General features: G+C 40.2%; 1 protein-coding gene across 4 annotated transcripts in view; it reads left to right on the top strand.

The window, feature by feature from the left end:
• Positions 1-13967, top strand: part of mid2 (midline 2) — a 161793-nt gene that overhangs the window by 55513 nt on the left and 92313 nt on the right. For 2 of the 4 annotated variants that reach the window (XM_034230965.1, XM_034230962.1), the window contains exon 1: positions 12944-13185. The exons of the other annotated variants lie outside the window; for them this stretch is intronic. The gene's annotated coding sequence lies outside the window, so the exon portion shown is untranslated. Of the gene's footprint in view, positions 1-12943; positions 13186-13967 lie in introns of those variants that run through there. 4 annotated transcript variants of the gene reach the window in all.

Raw genomic sequence — 13967 nt, 5'->3', positions numbered from 1 at the left:
AAGAATAGGTTGAAATCGATTGAACAGGATCAACTTCATAGCTTTTGAGTAACCCTCTCTTACAACATTTCCATACGACACAATGCATTCTCAATTACTGAAATGTCATTTTGACCGTATTACTGTTGCTGTTTCATTGATGCTTTAAACGTTGTAAACCTGTAAAAAACGTCTTTGTTAAGTTAAAAAATAGAATACTTGAGCATTAAATAAATGTGTTGTTACATCATTTAAGAAACAGGCGGCCCTCGAAACTATCTGACAAGGCAGTTTTGTCATGCAGTAAAATACCAGGCTGCCAGAAGATACCGTTGCTTGTGACTCAACTTATCCTATCGGAGGACATCCCATAATAAATATAATGTAACTAGATAAATTCATGCAACATTGATTCTCACTGATATACTTTCTACTTAGCTGCTGGCTTGTAAGGCTTATTGGAGGACTACAGACAAAATAACTAGGGCCGGGACTTTAACGCGTTAATTAAGATGAATTAATTACACAAAAATTAACGCGTTAAAAAAATTAACGCATTTTAATCGCACTTATTTTTGCACCGCGGAACGTTTCTCACTGGATGAGTTTCAGGCGTACCGATTATACTGGAGCACCAACTAACGTTCATGACTTCAGACAACAACAAACCACAGTGAACAACAGTGGGAAATGTTGTTTTAAAAAACGGACGGATGGAAGCGTCGATAAGAGCACGGTTGTGTACAAATTATGCAAAAAGGAATTCGCATATCACCGCAGCACATCAAGTATCACCTCAATGCAAAACATATAGCAGCTAGCGTGGAAGCTAGCGTGGACGTTAGCCTCTTTTATCTTGTTCACACCAAAAAGAGCCGGAACTAAAATTAGTTCATGAGAACCTTTTTACCCCCACGAGAGTCCCTGCTAGAGAGCAGAGAGCTGCTAGAGAGCAGGGACTTTCGTACGGCTCTCTTGTGAGAAAAGAGCTATATTTCTGATTGGCTGGGCGGATTGCAAACCACGCCCCGTAAAACTCCCAAAAAGTTTTGTGAAGCCGCCATTTTATTATCCTCGCATTAGCATTATTAGCATTAGCATTAGCCCAGCGCAGAAACGCAGAGAGACTAACTTATGGCAACACAAAATAAAACATGGGAGCGGTGGAGATGAGGAGGTGTCGGCGTTCTGGCGATTTACTCGGAAGGCTGCTGGGACTCCCAGCAGCTTCTACTGAAGCCAGTCCCCAACTCCGGGGACTTCCGGCCGGGGACTTCGGGTGGCAGTATACGCCGTGAAGTGGTTTGCGGCCTGCCAGTAAACCCAAAGCAGAAGAAGAAGAAGTGACGTCAGCGGCTTAATTTGCCTAATCCACCCCCAGGTTCAAAGAGTTCTCATGAACCTTTGTGGGAAAAGTACTGCGGTGTGAATGCGCCTAATGGTATACTAAAATCCATGTGAAAAAAATTGCTTCTCACTGTTCTCAGGTCAAATATTTATATGTGATTACAATTGCGATTAATTTCGATTAATTAATTACAAAGCCTCTAATTAATTAGATTAATTTTTTTAATCGAGTCCCGGCCCTAAAAATAACAATAACTTTTTCTTATGAATAGGGTTTTTGTTCCCATGGTTACACTGTTTGTCTGTGATGTGAACCATTTACATTTAATATGAACTTGATCAAGGTTATCTTTGATACAAAAGGAAGGAGGGATAGCGAGAAGAAAAGGCTAGATTGAGGCTCATTTAAAAGTAATTGAAGCCAGGCTTTTGCCCATCAGCAAACATTGTTTGATTTTACTGATGGCCTCTCAAGAACAGATTACAGTTTAAATAACTGCTGACTTAAATGATGAATTTCCATTTTCTGTTATGTGGTACAGACAATTCAAAGGGCTGGCCGTGTCTGGGGTAAACAACATTTTGTCCGCCTCTGCAACGCGCTCTGAGTCGGTAATGATCCTCGTCTGTGTTGTGTTCCCAGAATCTAGGACTATGGATAGACCTGCCTTGCATCATTCCTCCCTGATTTCCCCATGCGTAACCTGCACAGGTAGACGGCTACAGGAAAATCCATTCGTCAAACTCGCTATCCTTCACGCCTATAGACAGCCGGTGTCAATGGGAGACTTTTGAGTTATTATGTGCCTTACCAAAAGAATCATGCAACCAATTTTTATGTAGGTTTTTGAAGGATTTTGACACACACAGGCACTCAAATACACCCGCACATTATCTGTGTGCCTGCCTCCTGTCGTAGCACATCTCTCCCTCTCCACGTACTCAGTCGTTGCCTCTCAAAAGTGGCATGCTGAGATAATGCACGCAATAATGCTGCCAAAGTTGTGATGTTGCATGCTGCATGGCTTTGAATGAGTAGCAATCATGTCAGTGCACTCACAAATCTGCTTAGTTAAAGCAAATAATGTATACCCATGCCCTGAAAAACACGGTGTGGTATGTTTGTATCATGTCAACCCCCATTTTTTTCCTGTGTTGTTTCTCTATGCCTATAGCTCAATACTGTAGGACTGACACTTATAAGCAGACTTTAGATGATTGACTCATTCTATCTTGGACGTGAAAGCATGAGTATAACTGTGTTAGCTGCAGCTTGTACATTGGCTGTTTCCTATATGAGCCACAAGGGCCCCTCTGGCCCTGTTCATACCTGCTATTAATATGTGCCATTTGTGATTCGATCACATGTGGTGCAGGTGTAAATGCAAATATTATAATTCTGCTGCACTGGACAGATCGGACCCCTTCCTGCCTACTCTCATCCTTGGCTCTGTTTCTCACTCATTTGTAATCTAAGTCATAAATAGATTATTTTTACACTATATATATATATAAATAGTTTGCCCTTTTCTCTTTCCCACTCATGCATACCATTTCTCCTCCTCTATGCTTTTCTCATCCTTCCTTTCTCCTCTGGTCTATGCCTTCTGACAGCTGAGGTACCCTGCAGCCTGCCTTGGCCAGGTAGAGCACTAGATGAAAGGTTTGCAGCCAGAGATCTCTTTCAAAGAGGCCTTCTGTTGCATCCGTGCTCTCCATGGGCTCGGTTGACCCTGCCAGGCAGATGGAGAGAAAGAGGGTAAGGAAAGGTAAGGAAGGAAGGAAGGGTTTAAGATTGAAGGAAAGATATTGGAGACAAACAGCAGCAGAATAAAGAAAAAGAGAGAGTGAGGCCTTGAAATGTTGCCTTACTCCAGATCCAGAAGCTGCTGCACCTGACCTCTGTAGATGATCAAAAGGCTTGGCATCCAGGTTAGTGCAGCGAGAGGAAGTGATGTGCCCTTGCTTTCACTCTGAGTCAAGTTTAGAGCTCCTTTTACACATCCGCAGTTTGGAGGTCGCCACGGGACATGTAGAGATTTTGAAAGTGTTCCTGATCCTGACATGTTTTTATCATCTGATGTCTTAGAGTCACACTGAGGTCTGGGTTCAGTTGAAGAAGAAACATCTTGTGCCCATAACAAAATCCTGTGCACTTAACTCTTTCAGGTAAAATGTAATGGCTTATTTGGCTTCAGTCTGGATCTTGATGTCCTTTTTATATCTACTCTGGATTTGGTTTTGCAACAATGTAAGCAGGTTGCTCCCTCACGTTCAAATATATTTATCAAAGAGCCAAACTACAAACATATATGTCTCTGAAAGAAGTTTGATCTTGTGAAAATCAAGGTCTGGAAATTCACTTGTTTAACATCTTGTTTTGTGATAAATTATTTCTTCTCGAACAAATAAATAGAATCCTTATCCAATTGAAAAAGTCAGCTGCCTCCATTTTTAACAGTTGTACAATTTGTTAGATTAAACCAAAGCAGCTTCATGCTTGCAAGTTCAAACACATTTAAAAGCTTCTGTCAGAAAAGTCATTGCCTTTAGAACATTAAAAACATCCAAAAAGAGATATTGTCACAATATAATCGATTTGTTTCTTAAGATAACCATCTGGTCCGTGAAAGCATTCTGCTTGGTGATTGGACGGAGAACAAGCGGACTCTATGGTTTACCTACATAAATCTTCTCTGAAGACAAGCTAGATAATGCACTGTAGGTCCGAGCTGAGAGATTTAATCTCTGGATGCTGCGGTGACAGGAGATATTGAGGGGAGGCATGCGGGCAGTAAAACAACTGACAGTTGGTCATTACGAAAGACGCAGGTGGGCCAAAAATCAATCACACCGAGACTGGCCTGGACTCTGATGGATGCCTGACGTCTGCTTGATGAAGAGCTTGGCTGTTCCTCTGAGTGATGGAGAGGAGGAGAGGGGAATGGAAGGGGCTAGAGCAGCGAGGGAATTAGGTTGAGTTTGAGCATAAGAAAGAGGCATGGAGGAGGTGTGAAGACAATAATGAACCACTGAATCAGGGAAGGAGGAAAAAGGTTGAGGTACTGTATATGTTAATGAGCAGATATGTGGGTGAAATTCAAGGAAATGGGAAAAGGTCAGCATTTAAAAGAGTAGAGGGCAAAATGAGAAAAAAAGAAAAGAAAATATATAAGACAGGCCGGAGAACAAGGCTACAGTTACCGTAACAGCACTTTAACAGCAGTGGGTGCAGGCCGGAGTGTGTTCTGACAACACCTTTTATAGGCTATTTCATGGTGTCTGCTCTAACTATATGAGAAAATATATCAAGTGTGAAATGCCACTGCATTATTGGCCCACACTTAATAACAGCACATTATTTATTTATTTGTTGTTTTGTTTTTTTCAATGTTCTACTAGATCAATTGGAATTTTCTACTGAGGGTTATAAATGAACTTTTAAAGGTCTACAAGAGTCCAATAAGATTAATTTCACACAGTTTGTAGTGAACTTTAGAAATAACTTGAATCAAAGACATTATTTGTATCATACTGCACATTCAGCTTGGTCTGCTCAACATTTCAACTTTATGGCTTATGCCTGAAATAAAGCTGTAACTGGTAGCACACTTCTGTTGTTGCACTTTCTCATGTGTGTCTTAGTGTCGGTAGCACAATACAGAACACATCCTTGCTGATGCTAATATCCTTTGTTGCAATGTATCTCGGCAGATTGAAAATCTGTTTAATATACAGAATTCATTGTTCGGCTTGTGTCTGTGTGGGAAGACTTCCTTTTTCTGTAGTACAATGAAATGAAACTGCGGCAAGTAGAGGGGAGAGAGTTGTCGCAACAGGCAACAAACCTGTGGCAAATGGGAAAACATGTTTACAGAGCAAAAATAGTACTTATACAGTGAATCAATGTCAGCACAAGTATTCATAGCAAGGCCACCAATCAACATATGAACAAACAAGATTTGTCTAGGTCTGCAGGCTGGAACAATGTCCTGAAACAACATTAAAGTTTCACTTCTGCGTTCGTCAGAGTTGGCTCCAATGCTTTCCCAGGCACTGAAACTCACAGTTCATTTGCAGAATTATTGATTCTGACAGTCTTTATTCACACACGATATTGTCAAAGGAGCCTCCAGTCACCTCAGAACGCCCTCCTTTCAAAGTCCCCTAACTAGAAGTAATTTGGTGGGACCACAGCCCAGCCCGGTAGGTGCAGCCAAAGGGGTTGTTCAGGTCAAACAGGATCAGTGTTTTCACAGATCACGCATCACGGCACAGCACATGTGCACGTCAAGAGAATGTGCCTCAAACACAGAGTTGCCAAAAATAATGAGGTAATTTGCTGCTCAACCAAGAATTAAGCAATTTAAAGAAAGTGAGTAGGACATGCAATCAGTGTTGAATATAAATTATATATTACGGAAAAGATTGTGGGGAGTTTCAGTTGCTTATCCCTTAGGTCTAAAGTATGCATAAATCCTCCCTTTGCTACTACTACTACTTATTTTTGGCAGTTCTCTTCTTACAGAAATAAGTGTGCTGAAAAGCTTCCTTTTGAAACTATAAATGTGTAATGTTGATCATCACTAACCACGTAGTCCCTAGTAAATAGAAGAAATGAAAATCTGGAGTGAGAGGGGTAGATGAAATGCAGAGCCTACTCTGATTTGGATGCAACCATAGTATGCTTGACATATGCTTGTATATGAGAGACCATTACAAAACTGTTTGTTATGGTTTACTTTGCACTGTAGCTACAGTAGATAACAATTGATTTACAACAGTTGTTACATATTGTTAATGGTGCTGTTTTACACAATTTTCTTTTAAATTACGAGGACATTACTTACAATCTTGCATGTCATTAACCGTACTCTCATTCATATAGTGCACATGTACTTTTTACAATACACTATAGAGTCTTTAATGCACATGTTGGCTTCTCCATACTACCCCTTAATCTCTTTTTATTACTTCTCTATAGGATACTCAATCACCTTCCTCCCTCCTACCTCCGTGTTTGTCCTCTAACTCTTTTCTTTCATCTCCTGCTTTAATCAAGCGTCTGATCACAGGCCCAGGAGGACGAGGGATAATGAGATTAGGCCTGTACATGTTAACACACTCTGATTTACATTGAGCTCTGCCTGTCTTTCTCTGACTCATATTTTCTCTATCTGCCTCCTCCGTGTGCTTGTTTTTATGTCTCCAGTCTTCCTCACAGGTTTCAAATCTTCCCCGCTGCAGTAGCACACTCGTGCTTTGTTCACAAATAACCCGTTATGTTACCAGTGAGGTATAGTCCGTACACTGCAGTGTCATTTTAGGTGATTTCAGTTCAGTTGACAGTCTTATAACGTATCTAACTGTATTTTTTTTAATTGTTTTGCATTTGGTGGCAGTTGTGTTTTCATACAAATCACTGGATGACTTTTTATTGTGAAGCCACTGCCTTTAGAACGGTGTGTGTAATTGTACTTGTGTGTGTACTGTGTGTGCGTGCACATGCTCTATATACAGTGACTTATCGTGTTGAGCCCTTCTACTCCAGTCATCTTTCATCGAAACTGTCCTCAGTGTAGCCTATCATGTAACTCGAGAACCACTCAATCTGTACACAGTGAAGAGCAAAAGTTATTGAGGCTACATTTCCTGGTCTCAGGTTTTACTAGCCAAGCATCGAGGGGAAGCATAGGGTCTTTGCAATAGGGGAAATTACATTTGAAGTGCTTAGCAGGAGGGTCCTATTGATCCACTGTGACAGAGATAAGGTGAGTGAGCCACATCTTCATGTCTGTAATCCTTAACGACTTCCGTGGAACCCAGGAGATTTTGGATACTCATTTTACATAATTGACCATATCTGCATAATTGTCCAATACTAAGCAGCCTCTTTTTAAGGCCTGATCTCTGATCCAAATACAGTATAATCATGAGTGTCACACATCAAAACACTGACACCTGCCATCACTTTCATACAGACTGGACTTTTACATTTCTTCTCAATCAAGCTGTGATTTTAAAGTGATATTTCTAGACTGAAATGTAGATTTTCTATCAATGTAAAACTCTTCAATTGTACATTTGAAAATATGTGTAATTTATATGATAAAGGCTATGATGTATCAATGAAATTATACAGTTTACTGGAGTAGTACATGAACTATTTGTACTTCAATCTTCTGTTTGTTTTTTAAACTATTTAAATGTCTTATAAACAACAGGTATGTGCATGTTCACCAAATAAATCTTGTGATCTGGTTTGCAGACCTACTGTAGATCTGTAAACTCCCACGTCCTGCCTTCTACCTTATCCCTAAAGTCTGACAACACAAATGGGTTGTGTTCTGTACATTTTTGCATCACACAACTGTTTCTGTTGGCCATTTTAAATCCGCCCCTGCAGTTCATTATGAAGTACAATACATCATATTAATGGCTCTGTGACAGACACCAGTAATGTAGTAGCAGTGTAGGGACCCACTAACTCTTAACAGCTAATGCCTATGTGTCTCAGTTGGGCTGTATTTAAAGTCAACTGCAACACACACTCGCACACACACATAAACAAGTCACCATTTTGCCCCTGGAAACAGAGAACGCTGCTAACTGTGATACAGTCTTGTGCTACGACTCCCAGTGTTATCGTAAAACAAAATCCAACTTGTTGCATCATTAGAGAAAAAAGCAGCTGCCAAGATCCTAAAGATTCTGACAGCTGACAACAAGCTATTTGTTCCCAAGCGGGGCAGCTACTCAAGCAGAAAACACAAATGTGACATTAGGGAAACTCTGAATATGACTCCAGATTATTTTTAAGGGTTTCTGACAGACATGCTAATATATAATGCTATCGGATGAAGTTACTTGAGTGTTACAGTGTTGTCATCTAACAATAGTTTGGCTGACAAAGAGAATGCTTGTTGTTGATAGTGTTTCTGTTACGTGGTGGCTGTTGTGGATTTATGATTGATTATTTTTACTAATAACCTTTTCATCTAATTTTTACATATTCATTTTTGCATGTTCCCTTTTTATTGATCTTTTTATTTGAACTGTGGTCATAATAATAACTTGCACACAAATATCAAAGTGTATTTCCTGAAAGGCAAGGTAGATGTGATAACTCATGTTTCTAGGTTGTATCAGTGACATATTATAGCATATCTCAACAGTTTTCCATAAAATACATGTTCTCTATGGTAAGTTGCACTCAAAAGGTACAGATTGACTTAAAGTTCAAGATTTTTGGACATCTATTTTCAACACATTGGTTTTACATGTTTTACTTCAATTCATAATGAGGTGGCCTTAATTCATCTGAGTTGTATAATTCGCATATATATTATGTAATATAAATAATGGTGCAGAAACATCACTGACTAAGAGGCTATCAAATATTTTATCCATGTGTTTACAGGACTTACAGCTCAACTGCAAAGGTCAAACAGTTAAAAGGATAAATTAAATTCTAAATAATTAAATATAAATAATTAAATAATTGTAGAATAATAAAAGATTTCCATTGCTTGTGTTGCATGGCAGTGTAAAGTAGTGTCTGTCTTATTTCAAAACGTGATTTTTTTTAAATATATGTGAATGGCTGGAAATTGTACATTTTCTGTTAGTCATTTTGTGTTTGATTGTATTCCCTCTCGCTGTCAGTACAGTACAAACAAACACAGTTGTAGTCACCCTTTAGATTTGGCTCTGTCTGTGTTCGGCTCCAGGCTGTCTTGGTGTTGGGCCAGAGGGTGAAGAAGGCAATGTGGCTATGATAAGAAACCTGGGCATTCCCTCCACTGCGAACACACACACACACACGAGCAAATACACACACACCAAACACACACATTTGCCATTCAAAGGATACAGTGTTATTCCATCAGATGGGGTCACCATGTCTTCAGCTTAGTTTACACTGCCAGCTCCAATCTAGTTTTCTCATACCCAGCTTTAGATCTGATCCTGTCACCAATGTGACATCGATCTGGCCCTTTCCCTGTCTAAATATATGCACCACTCCACTGTAAGGAATTGCTTCAATGTGTTTCTAACTACTCTTACTAGGTCCTGGAGGAAGCAGTCATGTATAGATTATACTAAAGGTAGTTGACTACAATAGCAGAGATGACAGATTCAGCACTTGCACTGTAGCTACAGTAGATCATGTATACGTGCCCAATTTGATGTGCAGAATGTTTGACATTAGGACTTCGGAAAGTAAAGTACATCCTCTCTTTCTTTAAAAGTCAAAATGCCAAACTCTAACAATCCTTCCATCATCCACTTTTAGAAACAAACAAACAGATAGAACCTATGTGTTTTTTGTGTACTGTAGGTGGCAGTGAGAGCCGAATATCTGCCGTCTGACTATTGCTGAAAAATGTCAAATTCGAGGTGGCGACACTAATGGAAATTTGATGGAGCGATGCCACACCGAGCAACTTGTTTGTTTATCCCCTCTGAGTATTTTATTGATCTTTTTACGACCGCATGAATTTGGAATAAAGAAAAGGATGGACTAGAGGATGTCATCTTTATCCACATTAAAGGTGTTACTACTAACCTATGGCATTATATCACACTAAAATGATGAAGGAACAAATAAGTCGTTTGAGTTACAAGATGGTGAGACGGCTCAAAAATGTTCTTGCTATTTTACAACGTTAAGAATAATTAATTGTAATAGAGATATAATGTATAACAACATTTAACAACTCCAAATAATATTTGGAGTGAAATCAAATTAAACACAATTGCTTCTGAGCAGTGTATATAATATGGCACTATAATATTAAGAAAACCAGATCACATTTCTATATTTATAACAGAACAAAGTTTTGTCATGTCTCTGGCTCTGATGTGAATGTTTTTCCTATCACTTCATGTTGTGGAAGTACACAGACAGCCTGATGCTGTGTACAATAAGTCCCGGATGATCTGTGGGCTGGGAGAGGAAAGAGGAAGAGAGGAGCTGATGCATTTCCTCTGGACACACACTGTGTGGTGGTGTTGGTGATTTGTCATGCACTTCTTATTGCACACACACCAACATTAAGTACAGTGATGGTAATTTGATATGTAATATGCCCCTTCCTTTGGCCACAGTAGCACAATAGTGAGGCCAAGTCTCCAGTGGCCAGTTTGTTTACTGTTGACAGCAGTATCAGTCGTCCAGCCTGTCCTCATTCTGTCACCGGCACTTTGTCTTTATAGAAATTCATCACACTTTTCCATCATATTTTTTTTGTATTGTTGTTATAAGGCAACCTTTTTGAAATTGAAAATATTTTACAATATATTTAATTGTACAGTTACATGAGTTTAACATAAATATGTTGCAATCATAGACTGTATATATAAAGGTTGCAATATGCAATACGCTTTGCTTTTATTAAATAAAAAGCTGGTACTGTATTCAGTTGTATATTTGTCTTTGAACACATTGGACTATATGGTCAGCAAGTAATGTATTAGCAGTTGAATCTTAGAGGCTCGAGCTAGTGAGAGACTGAATACGAAATAACCTATCCCCTATCAAAATGATCAGTATAATCCTTCTAGCCAATCACAGCTCAGCACCAAGTGGTTGCTCAGCACAAACTGTAAGTAAACATAGGTCAGCACTGTCCAGCACTGCAAATTACTGAGTTCATTCAGAGTGCTGGACACCGGATCTGCCTTTAAACCAGAATACTGCCAGTCATAAAAATCCAACATCCACGTGGTCAGTGAGTGAAGACAGCACTCATGGATGCCTGGGCTAAAGGCTACATCTGTGCAGTCTGTCAAAAGTCCAAGCGTGATAGACTTAATAAAATCTATGTGTAAGAGGTCCCTGTAGTGAGTGTAAAGGAGGTTAAAAAACAAGTACAATTATACCAGTTTGTCTGGTACACCACCTTGGCGTCACAGTAACAAGATTGTCCACTATCTTGGTGGAAAAACAAGAGCAGCAGATAGCCAGACAACACCGTATGCAACGCAGAACAAATCATCAGAATGAGAGGCCGACATTGCTCCAGACAGGATGACGAGGTTCAGCCGAAATGATCTCCACAAACTGTTATTTAGACAAGACAAGGCATGACATCTGTGTTAATAGATATATTGAATATAGACAGACTGGTAAATACAGTAAACAGTACGCTCAAAGGGGCAGACAGGCTCTCAGACGCTTTGTGGTGGCTCGTGTTGACAGTCCTAGAACACACCTGCCTGTCCGGCCACACCTCGTCTAGCACTGTTTACTGCAGCAGCCTACTGTGTTACACCTTCATGCCACCGATTCTCTCGGCCCTGTAGGCTCATTTGCCTCACTGGTACATTTATTTTTTCATATATTTGACTGTATGACTTTGGTGTCAGCCAATGACACTGCCAACGTTTTATCTTTAGAATCGATAATATGTTTGAACTGTATGCAGTATTTTTATTGTAGACCTTTTAAAATGCAGAAAATTGTATCTCTGAAGATTCACAGTGCTTTTGATACAATATAAATAGTTTTACTTTTTAAAACTTTTATTGTTAAATGGACGATTATGTTTTCATGTGCTTGATCTCTAAATTAAAATATCAATGATGCCCCAAAAATGACTCCAGTGAAGCCCCCCCCCCCCCCCTTTAATAATAGAGGAACAATTATTTGTATTTGACGTGGGCAGTATTGACACTTTTGAAGGCAGTGTGACAACAACACTGTGAAAACAGGTGCTGCTAAACACACATACACACACACACACACACACACACACACACACACACACACACACCTGCAGACACAGACAAAACACCTGCTTGGATCAAGGTATTGTGATTTTGTTGTATTTTCGTAGTACGGTATGTCTCGAGTGTGTGTGTGATATTCTGTAAAAATTAAGGGAAAAAAAGGTGGCACATATGACAGACATCCGGTGTCATGTAGCAGTAGTACACACACAGTAAAACAAACAGGTAGTAGGCCTACTAAGCTCCCACACAGTAGCCTATCTTGTAATTAATTCAGGAAATTAAAGTGTGATATCACCATTATTATAAACCACTTTTGCCCAAGTGGAAATCTATGAATATTCTAATTGCCGCCGTTGGGCCTTTTTTCTTGCAATTGAACATATTACCTCCCTGTTTTACTTATTTATAGTTATGAACAACGCAGGACTTTTAATAACTGAGGCCTGCTTTATTACCCGGGCTTGCATCATTTTCCAGGATAGGAAAATTAAGAGTGATTGCGGCCATTAATTCATTCGTCATCCCGGCTACTGCCTGTTAAAGTGAACCATGTACCACCGGGCAGCAGCTGTTTGCCACGAGGTAACTTCACAAAGTCGATAGTTGTTGTCACCCACTTTGTCCTTAAATTACAATGTAATAATCCAATAAACTGTGTGTATCAGTGTGACGTGTTGTCCACTGCTTCGCAATAAATAAGTTAAGGGACTACTTTGACAGCGCGGAACAGTTTGGAGCACCCTGCCCGGCCGTGTGGAGCACTGGAGCTTCTCTATCTGCTGACTGCTGGTTTTGGCTTTTTGTATTGTATGGGTAGGAGGAGCCGCTTTCCTGTGATTGTCTGGCTGCTCTCTCTCCCTCTCTCTCTCCCTGCCTCGCTCTCAGCCTGTCTCTCCCCCTCTCTCATTTTCCCGAAGTTGAATATTCCGCTCGCCTGTGTGCTGTCGCCAGCGGAGCAGAGCACCGGGCTGCTGTTTGCGGAGCGTGGAGCAGACTTTTTGGGAGATAGGCTGTCGTCTACACACTATCCTGTCTGTCCACCTCTTTGGTGTTTCTTCTGACTTCATTCCGGGCTACTTTTCCAAGATGACAGAAGAAATGAGAGTTCGGCATGTAAAGCTGGTAGGTGTCTGAAACCCCTCCCTCCGGGCCTCAGAGAGTTGTCTGTCTGGGTCTTTGGCGGGCTGTGTGGGCTTCAGGTGCGGGGCAGCGCTTACTCTCGCCGGGGTGACAGGAACGGGAAGCGGGGGTTATTTTGTTTCCCACCATCCACTGGGATCGTCTTGATTTGTTGTCGTTATGATTTACTTTGAAAGGAATATATTCAAACGATGTCTAAAGTAGCCTGCTGGTATAATGCTCAAAGTTAGACACTTTGTTGACAGGGTTCCTTTGTGATGTTTTTCCATACATGGCATGTGTTGTAATTGGACAACACATGTGTAGTTAAGGCTGAGAGTGACACATACAACTAACATGTATTTTTCGCAATGGGATAATTCCCAATGTTTTACTTTTAAATTCAAGTCCCTTTAACTCCCATAATACCAAAATGCATCCAAGACCTGTTAGTTATCCCTGCTGCGCAGAGCATCACATACTGTTAGAATGATTCAGCAGTGAAATGCATGCGTATAGCTGTCAAACAAAAGCATGTAAAACCGTTCTAACAAGAACTTCGAGCCTATGCTTATGTATAGGGGTTTCGGCTCATTTAGGGCTGGTTATTTGTATGTGGTTTTTGTTTGGGATTACATAACAGTCCTCATTCTCAGTCACCTAATATGTTGTGTAACATTATTGTACACTATGTAGTGTGCGTGTTATACTCTATAGTACACTTGTGATTGTCCCTTTTAATTTTCTTCTAAAGCAGCACTGCAATATTCCTGTTATACTCTCAT

Source organism: Gymnodraco acuticeps, unplaced genomic scaffold (assembly GCF_902827175.1).
Source record: "Gymnodraco acuticeps unplaced genomic scaffold, fGymAcu1.1, whole genome shotgun sequence".
Lineage (NCBI taxonomy): Eukaryota > Metazoa > Chordata > Actinopteri > Perciformes > Bathydraconidae > Gymnodraco > Gymnodraco acuticeps.
This window is presented reverse-complemented; position numbering and strand designations above follow the sequence as displayed.